The sequence below is a fragment of the Dermacentor variabilis genome, chromosome 6, assembly GCF_050947875.1.
Source record: "Dermacentor variabilis isolate Ectoservices chromosome 6, ASM5094787v1, whole genome shotgun sequence".
Taxonomy (NCBI): domain Eukaryota; kingdom Metazoa; phylum Arthropoda; class Arachnida; order Ixodida; family Ixodidae; genus Dermacentor; species Dermacentor variabilis.
Genome location: NC_134573.1, coordinates 82,975,233 through 82,990,690, shown reverse-complemented (window position 1 = coordinate 82,990,690; position 15,458 = coordinate 82,975,233). Strand labels below are relative to the sequence as shown.

The 15,458-nt window shown below is 47.8% G+C and overlaps 1 long non-coding RNA gene across 2 annotated transcripts in view; it reads left to right on the top strand.

Moving 5' to 3' along the window:
* The window catches only part of LOC142584900 (uncharacterized), a 55,754-nt gene that overhangs the window by 27,810 nt on the left and 12,486 nt on the right, over positions 1-15,458 (top strand). For both annotated transcript variants that reach the window (XR_012828978.1, XR_012828977.1), the window contains exons 5-8: positions 830-1,073; positions 5,198-5,307; positions 7,765-8,007; positions 14,833-14,947. This is a non-coding gene — a long non-coding RNA (uncharacterized LOC142584900). The remainder of the gene's footprint in view (positions 1-829; positions 1,074-5,197; positions 5,308-7,764; positions 8,008-14,832; positions 14,948-15,458) is intronic.

Genomic DNA, 15,458 nt, shown 5'->3' with positions numbered 1-15,458 from the left:
AGGACGCCGACAGTTAGATGAATGCAGGAGAATCCTTGTTCACGTGTTCTGCAACACATGTTCTCGAGTACCTTTGCATACCTACGCAAGTTCCGCAGATACCGTGAATCAATCTTAAATTAAGGCGCCGCATAGGATTTCAGCAGTTCAGTGCAAACTCTTGCTAGGCGTACGACAAAAATAACGTCGCCCTATCGCGAGTGTCTATGAACCCACGAGGATTTCGAAATGCCACTGAAGGTGCTTTCCAATAGATAGATTCACATGCAAATTCCCCTCACCATTAGCAACATTTCAGCGCTGCCTCATTTGCCAAGCTGGATTTCTTTTTTTGCCAGTCAACCCTTGAACGCACCTACGGACCTCGCGTAACAGGGATGAACATTTGAGCAGCCGGTGTTTTAAAAATTAGGGAATTTATTATATTCTTTAGTTTAACTCAAAAGACAGGGACATGCGATGTCACTGCACTGCTTGAAAAAACGTATTTGCCACAAAACAGGACTGTCACAAAGCGGAAGACTGACGACACGGCTGACGGTCCTTCTTGGGCAGATGTCTTTCCGCTAATACTTACTAAGCCAAGAAGCAGTTTTCCTGAAGCACTATACCACTAAGATCGACTCTATTGATGTCACGTGATGCACTTAGTGCCATACTCTCGCCCGCACCTTCATTGAATAATGCTGTCTTCTTTCTTCGCTCTTATACCTCTATTTATTTTTTTCAACGCCGCACTGCTTCTCTACAAGCCATGCCATCCGTATCTTATTGTGCACGATTGTGTACACAGCGCCTGAAAGAGTTAACCGCTTTTGGCGCTTTGCAGAGAAGCCAGTTGCAGTGGATCGGCGAGACCGGGCAGTAAGGGAGCGAACAGCGGAAGTGCTCAAAACTACTGATCGTGGACAGTACCGCCTTCCGTCTCCCTTCCGCGAGGGTGAATACCGTTTCGGGTGGTAGACGCGGTCCCGGCGAGACCGAAGCGAACAGCGGTTGTGTCTGAAGGCACCGCGAAGGTACCGAAGAATGACTGTGCACGGGTGAGGGGAAGGTCAAGCCTGCCGATAGCAGTAAGTTTATCTTTGGCACCGTTCAACTTACTTGCTCCTAAAATTCTGCAATGTTCTAGTAGAGGAAGAATGGTGTCGGTGCGTCTTTTAAAATGGGTATTGTAAACTTGCGTCGTGAATCGGCCACAAACGGTCACTTGCTAAAACTGCACGTAACGAAAACCTGTTATTACTTTATAGTTTCTATCCTCGCAGCCGTGCAACCTGCGCCCCTAGCTTTGATTTCGTTGTGCAGGGGAAGCAAGCCATTAGACGATCATGCATGGGTCGCGCGCACAGTTGACGCGCTTGACATGCCGCGCATGAAGGAACCGGCGCTAAATTTGGCCACTCGCTCAGCGTTCAGAGAGCTATCGCAGTATAGCTCGACAGAACGTTTGTCGATCCGAGCATGAGTGGTCACATTTGAGAGAGAACACTCAGATATAGCACGCACATTTCCCCAACTGGACAGCTGCGCTCATGAGAAGCATTAAATTCCTTCAGGCTTCCTAGGTACGGCGTCTCCGCGTTCTACAGGTAGCGTCCAGAAACGACGTGAACAGAGTCGGGCAGCAAAACACACGGTTCGCGCCCTCCACCTTTGAACAAGGCGGGCCCATAGACTACGTATAGTGACAACAGCAACATTAGACGGTAGTCCCTGCTCACCGCTAGCTGTATCGTAAAGCAACTTTGGAATGAGTGATTAAATGCCACGTGATTTAATTTGATATTCCTGTTCAAATGAAAAAAAATTTGGAGGGCGCTTTAGCTTCGCCTTCAAAAATCCCTGACTGCTTCATACGATAAAGAATGACGTATAGCGCGAAGGACAAGGACTGCGAAGACGACATACACAGCGCTGACTTCCAACAACATTTAATTGCGTTGCCACATCGTGTGAATATATACAAGAAAGGGCATGCGCAGAAAATGAAAGGCAGTCACATGGGGTGTTCTAACACCAAGTCAGTGAACTAAGAGCATGGTCACCAGAAAAATTTTAAGAATCGATCGTTTAAGCGCCTGCCTGTCTGTCCAACATATTTACTGCCGCAAGACAGGGGAATTCGGTAGACTACATTTGTTGCACACGTCACAAAACGTTTTCTGTGCTCGACACAACATCAACTCTGATGCGATTTAGGCGCGTTTACACGCTTACAGAGCCTTGCCAATTTTTCCGGGGCTGAGAAAACGACTGTGATTCATGCACGCAGCCGAATTTTCTTTAGCCTATGGGAGACATCATGCACATGTGGTAGTTTTGTGACGTGCGCAACAAGTGTAGTCTACCGAATTCCCCTGTCTTGCGGCAGTAAATATGTTGGACAGACAGGCAGGTGCTTAAACGATCGACAAAGAGAGCACTCTGTAACAACGTCTACAGCACTGTACAAGGCTACTTGGGCATCCGTTGCCGGCACTGCGGCTGCGTGCCCCTGTTTGAAGATACTGAAGTTTTAGCGAGACACAGCTCACAGCTCACCCGGGAAATTGTGGAAGCTGATTTCATCAGAAAACTTGGTAGTATTTGCGTTAGTGCCCCCTCTATCGCGCTCACCCCTGGTGAAGTCACGTATTTAAACAGATAGAAATCGCAATGTTTTTTATTTTTTTTTATTTTAAAAATTTTTCTGATGTCCATGCTCTTAGTTCAGTGACTTGGTGTTAGAACACCCCATGTGACTATCTTTCATTTTCTGCGCATGCCCTTTCTTGTATATATTCACACAATGTGGCAACGCAATTAAATGTTTTTGGAAGTCAGCGCTGTGTATGTCGTCTTCGCAGTCCTTGTCCTTCGCTCTGTACGTTATTTTTGATCATGAATTACCAACTAGCTCAAGCAACCACCTTAGTTGCTTCTCACGCTTCCCGGCAGCGCATGTAACGGTAATGTTTATCGGGAAACGTTGGTTGCCAACGCTGTGCGCGAAGGCGGGCTTTGTGACAGAAATGCGGCCTCTTCTGTAGGCCGTGATGCGATTGTGACGTGCGCGAGCGGCAGCTGGAGGTGCTGCAAGGAACTGGGCGCGCCGCTACATATCGCGCCGGCGCGCGCATATGACGGACGCCGCGGCCGGTCTCTGTGTGTGAAGGGGTTTCTCGTGTTTTCTCGCATAGTTAAATTGCAATCCGAGAACTATGATGTGTGTAGAGGTTGTGTAAGTCGTAGTTTTCAATTTTGTCCACGTATTTTAGCTTGATCAATTCAATTAGTCCGCCAAAATCATTGCGTGAGATGGAGGGCCTGGGTATGGGTGGTTCGATAATCTTTTTGCCCAAATAACGTCCGACGTCGGATTCTCTGCGACACGGGCTCGTTAACGCTATCACGTTAAAGCTTGCTCGACGATGAATGTGGGCGTGAGGATGCGTTTCTTGCAATTTTCAATTTCATTAGAGATACAAAAAGAGTATCTTGCTGACTTTCTAAAATCAACAATATTTTCTATTATTTCATTTATTGACGTTAGCTTATTTTATCAAAATTCTTAACAATATTTTCATCACACGTCTAAATTACAGTTCTAGCCTCACGCTCCACAATTAAATCTAATTTGGCTTTACTTGTAAGCATACGAAAAACCTCCTGCTTGTTGGCCAATCCCCCATAGTGCGTATGCGCCAATGTCTGGGACACAAGACGAGATGGCGCCATAGTCGCAACGCGTATTACGCAATCAAAACTAAATTTAGCGTGGCGCGTGGCGTACAGAGGCGTAGCTTGGCAGTGCGTTTGTCCATGCAAGCAAGAGTGGTCGCGCTAAAGAGACCTCACTATGCCATACTGTGTGTAATTAATCGAACTAGGGGCACAGGTTCAGGAACAGCGCAGGTGCCCTCTTTTGGAGTTTCCAATCCAAGTCCTCAGCTTGTTGCTTGACAGCAAATGCGATGAGTAACAACTGCTACAAGGTCAAATGCCTTTCAGTTTCCGGGAAGTTGATGCGGTATAATGAGGCAGAGGTTGGCGAGAATACACGACTAGCAGAATTTTTCAAAGCTAACTTGAGCACGACGCTGTCGCTCTTCGAGCCAAACGCACGTTTCTGTAGTAGTCCTAATTCTCCACGCGCAAGCCGTGCATACCTCGGGGATAGCAGAACGGCGAGACAGCGCCAACCGGTACGGCGCAATTGCACCCCGAGTGTTCATAAATTTCCGAGTAAGCCTCGAATTTACTACTACTATCGCCGCGAAGGAGGGAGCGTCGAAATCGTACAGTGCAAATTCCCGTGTGTATGTGTCGCGACGGGAGCGTGCTACCGTGCGCGTGCCACCGCTGCAAAGAAAACCCGAAGACGACGACGAACGCGACGAAGGCCCGTGCCTGATATTGTAACGGGCGAGGGAAAAGACGTGGAAGAAGAGGCGAACGTGAGAGTCTCGTGGCTCGAGCGTGGAACGCTGAGGCGGCGCCATTGTGGGGCGAGACGGCGGCTCGAGGAAGGCAGCGGAGGTGGAAGCACCAGTCTGTCGAACGATACGCCGTAGCTTTTGCCTGCTGTTCTACGTCTAAAGCTGACTTAAGAGCAGCCGTTCTGCTCTTCTCCCACGCTCCTGCCGTTCCTTCGTAAGTACCGCGTCCTGCTACGTTGTCTGGCCGCTCGTCTCCAGTGGCTGCAACTACAGCAGACAATTGAAGCCTGCATTACATTGGCCGTGGAACTACATAGACGTCCGTAGGAAAAAATTTGCCAATTGATTTTTGACTAAAGATCCAAATGCGTGTGCATTTGATTTTTGTTGATGGGCCATGCTTTTGAAGGCTCATCAAATATGCGTATGCGTGTTTGTTTGTGACAGAGAACGTACGCTACGCGTTTGTTTAGAAGACTGTTCGTATTGAACCGTTTCAAGTACACGCTACGGTTGATAAGCCTAAACCATGAAAGCCATTTACGACCCGGTGTCCATGGCGTAGTAACCTTAGAATGACTCTCACAAATTTTGTAAATGGACTATGCAGTGAATCGGAGAACTTGCAATTTCAGGAAAATTAATCGCTCGCTTCTTTCGTCTTTCCTGTCGCTACATTTCATGAACGTCTTTCTCATCAATAGCAGATCACCATTCGTTAGTTTTTTCTTACGGGAAATTAATTATAGGTTACTTTCTTTGCACGTTTCGAGCAGAAACCCTTCCAGGAGGATCGCGGAGACAGGACTGGAGCGAAGAGCGACTGTGCTAGGGGCAGTGGAACGGCGCCGACGACGGCTCATTGGCTCATGGCGAAGGACCGGGGGTAAGTGTGACACGGCCTTTTAGGAAAATAGCGGCACCATATGCTACCAGTGACTGGCTTCACTTGACGCACGTACGTAGATTCACTGTTGAAGTCTGGCTGTCTCGACACTCGAAAATTTTTTTTCGCAATATAGGCGTTGATTATGGTTGGAGCGTAAGAGCAATGTGTGTCAAAAAGCCCCCCCCCCCCCCCCCCCCAAAAAAAAAAGAATTATAGTGTGTTCCTCTCACGCAGGCAGCGTCGATTTTTGTGTCAAGTAGATGTGCACAGGGCTCTCGCTGCCAGAAAGATCTGAAGGTAGTTGTATGCGAATCGAGCTGGGCTGAGATGTAACTAGCATCATTCGGCGACCCGAACTTCAGAGCCTCCACTTTGAAGGCGCAAATAAAAGTAGCGAATAGTCTGTTATTATTTCTCCCTCTTTCAAAGTCGAGTTTAAAATTTTAAGTCTGTGTGCTGTTGTCTCTGGGGGGTGTTTTCCTTTAGTGAAACCTTATTTGACCGAGGGACATAGAAATTGTAGGAATTACCTGTTTTATTAAATCAGATTCAGCGGCCATTTCCCCCGTCATTTTAGGCAGTGCTTTGCGAGCTGAAAGCGTAAGCCGACCATAGCTCAAGCCATGTGCTCTTAGTAGAACTTCGACGACCCGCTCGATACCTTGACGCAGTTTAATTGTATTTGTTGCTTCAAGCGCATGAACATTTAACATGCAGCCTTGCAGCAACTGAATACATTTATATACAGGGTGATAATTTTTAAGTTTTATGGAATTTTTAAGAATCGTCGATGAAAGATGGCATAAGCGGACATTACTTGCACGAGAAATGGTAACACGTGTCCAACTAATTAACAACATTCACTAATCATATTTTGGATTAATTACTTTACGCCACATATTTTAATTTACGAATTCTTACCGTTGCGCTTCGAGGACGTGTCCACTTGTATTGGATTTCCAGGATGACATCAGTTTCTAGATGCTATTTCCAAAGTGTGGGACGAAGTAAATGGGCGTCCGAGTTACCTTTGTGCTTCAATGCGAAAAATGGAGTATTTTGTTAAGAGTAAGTGGAATGACAGTGCATTTTTACGGCTACTGTGATGGCTGATGCTTCGAAACTGGCGTCGTTCTGGAAATGAAATTTCATTGGGTACGCCTTGCAAACTAACCGGCTACAACTCGTAAAAAACAATACGTGCCGCAAAGTAATTATTCGAGAATATAAATTCGTGATTTTTGTGATTACTTGAAGCGATGTTTTCATTTCTCGTTCAAGTAATGTCCGCATCTCTGAATAATCTAGCTGAAGGACTAGAATTATGTTATCTGCAACCGGCTGTCTTCAAAAATTCCGTAAAATATAAAAATTATCACCCTGAGTACATGCCTAACATAAATGAATGTATGTGCGGCGAAATACTGTGAAAAAGGCGCGCGCATTGAACAATTATGGACGCTTGGACCCTTGATTACGGCGGGGCTGTCGGCCAAAGCCTCAAACCGCTTCGTACGTGTCTGTGGACAACAGTGCTATACGATCGTCCTGCTCGCATATCTTTTTGAAGAGAGGTGTGACGCCGACAGCTGGATCAATGCAAGAGAAATGTTGTTCACGTGTTCTGCAACACACGATTACCAAGTACCTTTGCATACCATACCACAGATGCCGTGAACCTTTCATAAATTAAGGCGCCGCATAGGATTCCAGCAGTGTCATTTCATTTATTTCACCTTAAAGGCCCAAACGCACTAGCTCAATGGCGTAAGTAAAAAATGTCACCCTAGAGCGAATGGCTATAGACCCACGCGGATTTCGAAATCCCAGTGAAGGTGCTTTGAAACATATTCATTCACATGGAAGCCCTCCTCACCATTAGCAACATTTCAACGCTGCTTCATTTGACAAGTTGGATTTTTTTTTTGCTAGTCAACCCTGAACGCACCCTACGGACGTCCGTAAAAGGGATGAACGTTTGAGAAGCTGGCGTTGTAAAAATAATTACGGAAATAATACGTATTTTGGTTTAACTCTAAAGGAAGAGATAGGCGAGGTCACTGTACTGCTTGAAAAATGTATTTGCCGCAAAGAGGACTGTCACAAAGCGGAAGACTGAGGACAACACGGCTTACAGTCGTCGATGTGTCTTCCTGATTACACGGGTGCTTTTTGCCTCAAATATGCCTTTTGGCAAATACCTACTAAGCCAAGCAACAATTTTCCTGAAGCACTATACCACTAAGATCGACTCTAACGATGTCACGTGATGATCTTTGTTCCATACTCTTACCCGCACCTTCATTGAGTAACGCTGTCTTCTTTCTTCGCTCTTATTCCTCTTATTTTTTTCAACGCCGCACTGCTTCTCTACGAGCCATGCCATCCGTATATTAGTGTGCACGATTGTGTACACAGCGCCTGAAAGAGTAAACCGCTTTTCGCGCTTTGCAGAGAAGCCAGTTGCAGTGGATCGGCGAGACCCGGCAGGAAGGGAGCGAACAGCGACAGCGCCCGAAAGCCCGAGATCGTGGACAGTACCGCTTTCCGTCTCCCTTCCGCGAGGGTGAATACCGTTGCGGGTGGTAGACGCGGTCCGGGCGAGACCGGAGCGAACAGCGGTTGTGTTTAAAGGCACCTGAATTGTATACCGAAGACTGTGCACGGGTGAGGGGAAGGTCAAGCCTGCCGATAGCCGTAAGTTTAGCTTGGGCACCGTCCAACTTACTTGCTCCTAAAATTCTGCAATGTTCTAGTGCAGGAAGGATGATGTCGGTTCGTCTTTTAAGATGGGTATTGTAAGCTTGCGTCGTGAATCGGCCACAAACGGTCGCTTGCTAAAGCTGCATGTAACGAAAACCTGTTATTACATTATCGTTTCTATGCTTGTAGCCGTGCAACCTACGCGCCTAGCTTTGGTATCGTTGTGCAGGGGAAGCAAGCTATTAGTCGATCACGCATGGGTCGCGCGCACAGTTGATGCGCTTGACACGCCGCCCATGCCTCAACCGGCTAAATATATAGCTAAATAGCTATAGCTATTTAGTTATAGTTACTGCTATAGCTAAATAGTTATAGGAGTATAGCTCTACAGAACGTTTTTCAATGCGAGTGGGAATGGTTAAACTTGAGAGTGCCTACTCGGCCATAGCAGGTACATTTAAACGACGGGAAACCTGCGCTCATTAGGAGTAATAAATTTCCTCACGCTTCCTTGGTATGGCGTCCCCGCGTTCTACAGGTAGTGTCCAGAAATGAGGAGATAAGAATCGGGCATCAAGACACACGGTTCGCGCCCACCATCTTTGAACTCGGCGGGTCCATGAACTACGAATAGTGACGATAGCAACATTAGACGGTAGCCCCAGCTCCCCACAAGAGGTATCGTAAAGTAAGCTTTATAATCCTTGAATAAATGCCACGTGATTTACTTTGATGTGGCTGTTTAAATGAAAAATATTTGGAAGGTGCTTAAGCTTCGCCTTTAAGTGTGGAACGCGATCGCATTCAAGTATCCCGGACTGCTTCTCACGCTTCCCGGCAGCTGGAGCGTATGTAACCGTACTGTTTATCTGGAAATGCCGGCTGCCAATGCTATGCACGAAGGCGGGCTTTGTGGTAGAAACGCTGCTTCTTGTGTTGGCCGTGATGCGATAAGGGGCTTTATGATGCGACGGAGGCGAGCGCCAGCTGGAGGTAATGCAAGAAAGTGGCGGCGCCGCTCCGTAGCCCCCGAGACGCCCGTCTCGCCTGCGCGCTCAAATGGCGGACGCCGCCGAAGGTCTGTGAACGCCGCGGCGTTCCTTGCGTCACGTCGAAAATCGTTTTGCCGAGACTACGTCCGATAATGGACACCGACGGTGATAGCCGGACGCCGACGCAGGATTTTATGCGACACGGGCAGGTTAACGCTGTCGCGTTAAAGCTTACTCGACCGTGAATGTGTGCGTGAGGAGATGGCGCCAGAGTCGCGCCGCGTATTACGCAGTCAGTACTAAATTTAGCCTAGCAGGCGGCCTACAGAGAGGCGTAGCTTGGCAGTACGTTTGTCCATCCGAGGAAGAGGGGACGCGATTAAGACACCGAACTATGTCATACAGTGTGTAATTAACCAAACTAGGGATCATCAGGCGGCCGAGAAGTGCGCAATTTGTTGTAGACATTTCACGCTTTATCGGTTCAATACCTCCTTTACTAGATGCCAGCCGCGTTGCTCGCTTTCCCATTGCGGCGGCGGTTCCCTTAGTTGAAGTTAGTTCAGCATAAATTCCGTGAGGCGGCGCTCGTTGCCTTTTAAACTTCCGGCGGATGTGGCAGCCGCGGCTGAATGCTCCGCCGGCGCTTTATATGCGCGGGCGTCTGTTAGCGAGCGTTATCGCGGGCCTCCGAGATGGCAACAGACGCCATGGTAATCTCAGAGGCCGCAGCACGTGATCTAGGTTGCAGACGTGCGCCACAAGTGGCGCTCGTTGCCTTTTCGCGGAGGAGAGAAAAGGGAGAGGGCCAGGAACCGAGTTTACGGACAACGCGGCTGGCATCTAGTAAAGGAGGCATTGATCGGCTAAGGCACACCTCTGTTCGTCCCGTAAAGACTCCTGAAACGACATAGACTGTGAAACAAAAAGACCTATATGCACCATAACCTTTATAACGGATGATCCGATATTAAACATATTGGATTCCATATAAAATAAGTTTCTCCCGTTAATCGTGAACTGATTGGATATGGGAGTTAGTAAGGTTGTAAATTATTATGAACTAAAACTAAATAAAGCAAAGCGAATGCTCACCGCATGCCGCTCGATGTAATTTAGTATAGACGAGAGGCACAGTAGTATATTTTACCGCTTTTATCACTGACACTTCAGGGAAATTCTTTCTACAGACAAGCTGTAGCTGATGTAGAAGACGAGTTCCCTGATTGAGTGATGATTGCAGAGGAGGAGGAGGAAGTAAACTTTATTGCTCTAGAAAGAGTAAGTCAGCGGTCGGGCCGGATGTCTTCACCTTCTATTGGTTGATGACGATCTGCGGCCTGCATGGTTGGCGCCCCTATTCCAGGGCACCACTGAGCGTGGCTGCTCGTCGGGCATGGTGTACCAGCCTCCGTTGGAGGCTAGGGTCGCCGTTGGAGAGCACGCTCTCCCACTGCTCCGCACTCGGATTTTCTATTTTGTGGAATGCCTTATTCGTATTGCACTCCCATGTGATGTGATAAAGTGTGGGTATTGCGCCACACCCCGGGAATGTGTTCCTGTATTGACTTGGGAACATTTTGCGTAGCATATGTAAATTTGGGAAAGTTCCTGTCTGCAGCTTTTGCCAGTAAACTGCCTGTTGTTGAGTGAGTGTATTGTGAGGCAGGGGATATCTGATCCTCGTCCCTCTATGGTAACTTAGTATGTCAGACTACGTTGGGATTACTGTCATGAAGTACTCAGGATCTCTGTTTAGGTCCGCTAGGTTTGTATGCTCGCGAGCGATCCTATCGACCCTTTCGTTGCCCTCAATCTCAGTGTGCCCCAGTATCCAAAAGATGGTGTGTCTAATGCGTTTATTCTGTTGACCAGCGCGGAGGAAGATTTGGAGCGCTTTTTGACCGATTCTGCCGTTAATGTAGTTTCGGCATGCTTCCTTGGAGTCTGTTAGAATTATAAGGGATCTATTTGTGCGGCAGCCCTCAACAGCTGCTAGAGCAACAGCCATTTCCTCTCCATCGGTTACCGTACAATCCCGTGCCGACGCGCAAGAGATTTCCCTATAATCCGAGTCTATTACTGCCGCGACGACTCTTTGTTCTGTTTCCCTTCGTTCTCGAGGATATACCGCGGCGTCCGTGTATACCGTCCGTGTTCGCCTTGGTTGCTAGGTATTTTTCTACATATTTGCCCTAGTGTTCCGCCTGGCTGTGTGTAAATTCGGGTCCATGTTTCTTGGTGATGGTACTGCGATACTCATCGGGTAGGTTTGCCGTTCTTTGTTCTTCCCTTTCAATTTCTTTGTGCCCCAGTTTTTTTAGGAACTTTCTGCCCGTGGTAGTCTGCTGGAGTCTGAGTAGCTGCGACCCTAATTGTGCTTCTTTGAGCTCCTCGAACGCGTTGTGGAGTCTGAGGGCCAGGAGCTTCTCTGTCGAGCTGTTGGCCCGCAGGTGAAGCGCTGTTTTGACTGCTTTCCTTATGATGGCGTCGGCCTGATCCCGTTCGCCTTTGTTTGTGTTGTAATATGGGAGGGCGTAGGTATCCCGGCTGATTATGAGGCTCTTAACGAACTTGACTGTATTTTCCTCCTTCATGCCGCTTCTTTCTTGCGAGACGCGGGTGATCATACGTGCCACCTGTGCCGTCGCTTGCTTGAGTAGGTTTATGGTGTGTGTGCAGCGTTGATTGCTCTGCACCCACAATCCCAGAATCCTGATGGTTTTCTTTTTCTGGTATATTTTGTCCTTCTAGGGTGACGCTGATTTGTTCGAGCGTTTTCCTCTTCTGTCTCCCAGGAGCTCTGACTTCTCCGTCGAGCAGGCGAGGCCTCTTTCCCTAACACATTCTTCCACGCATGTTGCTGCGGCTTGTAGTCGTTCTTTTTTTTGACTGGGTGAGCCTTGGTTGGTGCAGACAGTGATATCGTGGGCATAAATTGCGTGATGTATGCCGTCGATCTCTTGTAGCTTCATGGCTATCCCAATCATTGCAATGTTGAAAAGGACCGGTGAGATCACGGATCCCTGCGGGGTTCCTTTGTTAGGCGTGTGGAACTTGTCTGTCCGCAGGTCTCCTAATCCCACCGTGGTTGTTCTGTTTGATAGGAACTCTGTCACATGGCCGTCAATTCTTCGTCCGCTGTTGAGATCGTCCAGTCTCTTGAGGATGGCCGCGTGGCTGACGTTGTCGAACGCTCCTTTGACATCGAGTGCCATTATGTTTTCTCCGTTGTAGGGGATGTTGCTTAGAACCCCTTGTTTAATTTGTAGTAGGACGTCTTGGGTTGATAATTTGGGGCGAAAGTCGAACATACTCTGGGGCTACATATCGTTGTCTTCCATGTATCGTTGTAGCCTCCTTGTCACGATCCGCTCGTACAACTTGCCAAGGCACGAAGGGAGTGATATCGGCCGTAGGTTTTCTACTAGATTTTTCCCTGTCTTGGGGATCATAACTACTTCTGCATGTTTCCATTCCTCTGGCAGTGTCCCCGCTTCCCAATGTGAGTTGAGGAAGTTCGTCAGCTGTGTGACTGCCTCATCACTTAGGTTGCGGATTAGTGCGTTCCCAATCTTGTCCGCACCTGCTGCTGTGTTCTGGGTCGATGCCTTAACTGCTGCGAAAACTTCCTCCCTGGTGATGGGTCTGTCTAGGTCGGGGTTTTCTTCGCCTCGGTATCTCTCCGTGTACGCTTCGGGTTTATCTTGCCCGTAGCACTTTACACGGACTTTTTCCAGTAGCTCTTCTTCTGTCCCTTCAAAGTGGTGTACTAGTGTTTGGATGGCCTTGTTACTTTCTGGCTTGGTCTTGGTTAGGTCCATTAGAGCCTTGAGGATACGCCAGGTCTTTGCGGTGCTGAGGGTTCTATTCAGTGAGTCGCTAAACTTTTGCCAACTTTGTCGTGTGAGTTGAGCTGCGTATTACTCTGCCTCCTTGGTAACCTCTGCTATCTTATTCTTTAGCTTCTTAGTTAGTCGTTGTTTCTTCCACCGTTTTGTTAGTCCACGCCTTGCCTCGCATAACCTGAGGAGTCGCGAATCCACCTCCGGTGTTTCCTCTGACCTTTCGACCTCCTGGGTGTATTGTTGTTGTATTTCCTTAAGTTGTTTGAACCATTCCTCTATGGAGGTTATCGCCCCATCCATGTGCTTGCATTCTTTGCGAAAAGCGTTCCAGTCAGTTATTTTGGCTGTTCCTATCTTGCGGTTGATGTTCTCTGCCGACACTTGCGTTCTTATAATGTAATGGTGGCTACCCAGGTTCTCCAGCAGGCTCTCCTAAGTGGCTTGCCTAGCTCCCCTGACGTATGTCAGGTCTGGGCATGTGTCGGGACTAACGCTGTTGCCTATAGGCGCGTTGGTTCGTTTGCGTCCGTTAAGAGGGTGCAGCTTGTGATTTCTGCTGCTTCCCTAACTTGCTTTCCCTTCTTAGTGTCTTTTTGATATCCCCAGCTCTGCCCCCTGGCATTAAAGTCGCCCATTATAAGCAGGGGTGCCCGAAGGAAACAAAGCAAAGCAAGGGGCACACTGCCTGGATCGCCCACTGTGAAAAATCTCGTCTAATTTAAACATGTCAAATCGCATGGCAGGAAGATGCGACAGGAAAGAAGGGCAAGTTGGATGACGTCCCTCTAGGCCATAATTTCTCGTACATATAAGGCATGATTGATGCAAATGAAGATATGTCAGTGATACAGATGAAAAGTATGGAAGGGTAAAGTAAAGCCAAAGGGACAGCAACTATATCTGCGGCTCGGGGTGAATAACCAACGAAATAGGTAAGAAGACCAGGCCGATGCTCTTGACTGTGCTAGCGCGTGTATATCTCCATGCATTGTATGGAGTCATAAAAAATAGAGAAATATCAGAACGCAATGAATTCGGTAGTGAAGGCAGGCTCAACTCAACGGTCTTTATAACGCTCCTTTTAGCATTGTGCAGCAAAGTTTCGAAGACATTAACTAGCTGTGACATAAGTTAGGCATGTAAGTTTTTGATGCGTGAATAAATGTATCTTGTGTATATTTGGCTACGTTATTCATTTACCGTAGTGCCCATACACCCTCTGCAGCTGGTACAAGACGTTTCACCTACCCCACTGCGGTTGCGTCCCTTATATGGGCTACACGATTTTTTAGTGACTTTGCAATCGCGGATTGGGCTTGCTCAGGAACTTGCTTCTGTAAACTTGTTTGAAGATAGTAACCCTCTTGCATCCGTCCGCCATCAATAGACTTCGAATAAAGGTTTGGAGAGGAAGCGAGAAACTGTATTTTCGAACGGAATTTTTATTTTGTAATACGTGCCACAACATTCGTGAAACCGCAGAAGTGGCCCAACTTAGTTAACGTTAAGCTAAACTCCGGACGATGGCAGGCGTGACAAAGGTTCCTTTGGCATTTGCAATGTGCCGACATCGCTTTGGTTGAGTATGGGCCGCATGTTAGCTTCCAAAGCAAAACATCAAGAAGGGGTTGAGCTTAGTTCACGAACGTTAGGAACGACGCAACATTCTATACTTTTTCTTTGTCCCGTGTAAAGTACTCATAGATGTAATAATTACTGTGTCCGACGCCACACCACCGCGTAGGCTGCATGCCGATGTGTAAGCGTGATTCCTCTGTAATCTGACTGCGGAAAGAAAAGTGGAGGTGGGTCTCTGCATGAAGTGTTGAGTGTGTCAAGACAAAATAATGTGATGTGAACACGCAGGTTTATAAATAATATGGCGCTGATATTTTATTGTTGTGTTCCGTAAACAGCTATCACGTTGCTACAAAAAATCGAGGAGCGTGTAATACGCCTCCTTGTTTTTTCCACCTTAGCTCTCCAAGCTCGTGTACCAAGTCGTCGGAAAGGTCGGGCAAAACGTGAGCGAGCAGCGGTGGCCCTGGAAGCGCCATACAAGTGCCCTTGTCAAGGAAGATAACCAGCTGTCAGGTAGGTGTCAGTAAGGTTGGCAGTGTCGTTACTGGTAATGGCCGCCACAGTGCTTTCACTGCAGAGCGCGACACAAGGGCGCGACACATCGAGAACTTCCCTTATCCAGAACTTCCCTTATTTTGAGTCCAATTAGCATTTTTATGGTACTTAAGTACTCCAAGTACTCTTCGGGGGCAGCTTTTATTTCCGCTAACCACTATGTCTGCTAACTTGGGTCATTTGATCATCGGCCAATGGTTAGAAAATCGGGCTGTTTTGACGACGCAACCTCGTTCGAAACCAAATCGTCAGGCCTGGTGGGGTCGCGGGTGTTTGATGGTATACGTGTGCGCGGCTGATCAGTTAAGCTCCTTTCAGGCCAACTTGTGTTTTGGGTATGTCTCTGCGCTCATGTGTTGCTCGTGAAGAAACGCCGTTCAGCCCAACTAGGATCACTGCGTATGCGAAAGTAGTTATGTACGTGCTACACTTCAGTGAACCCCTCTGACGTGAATTTGCGTCGCTCGGA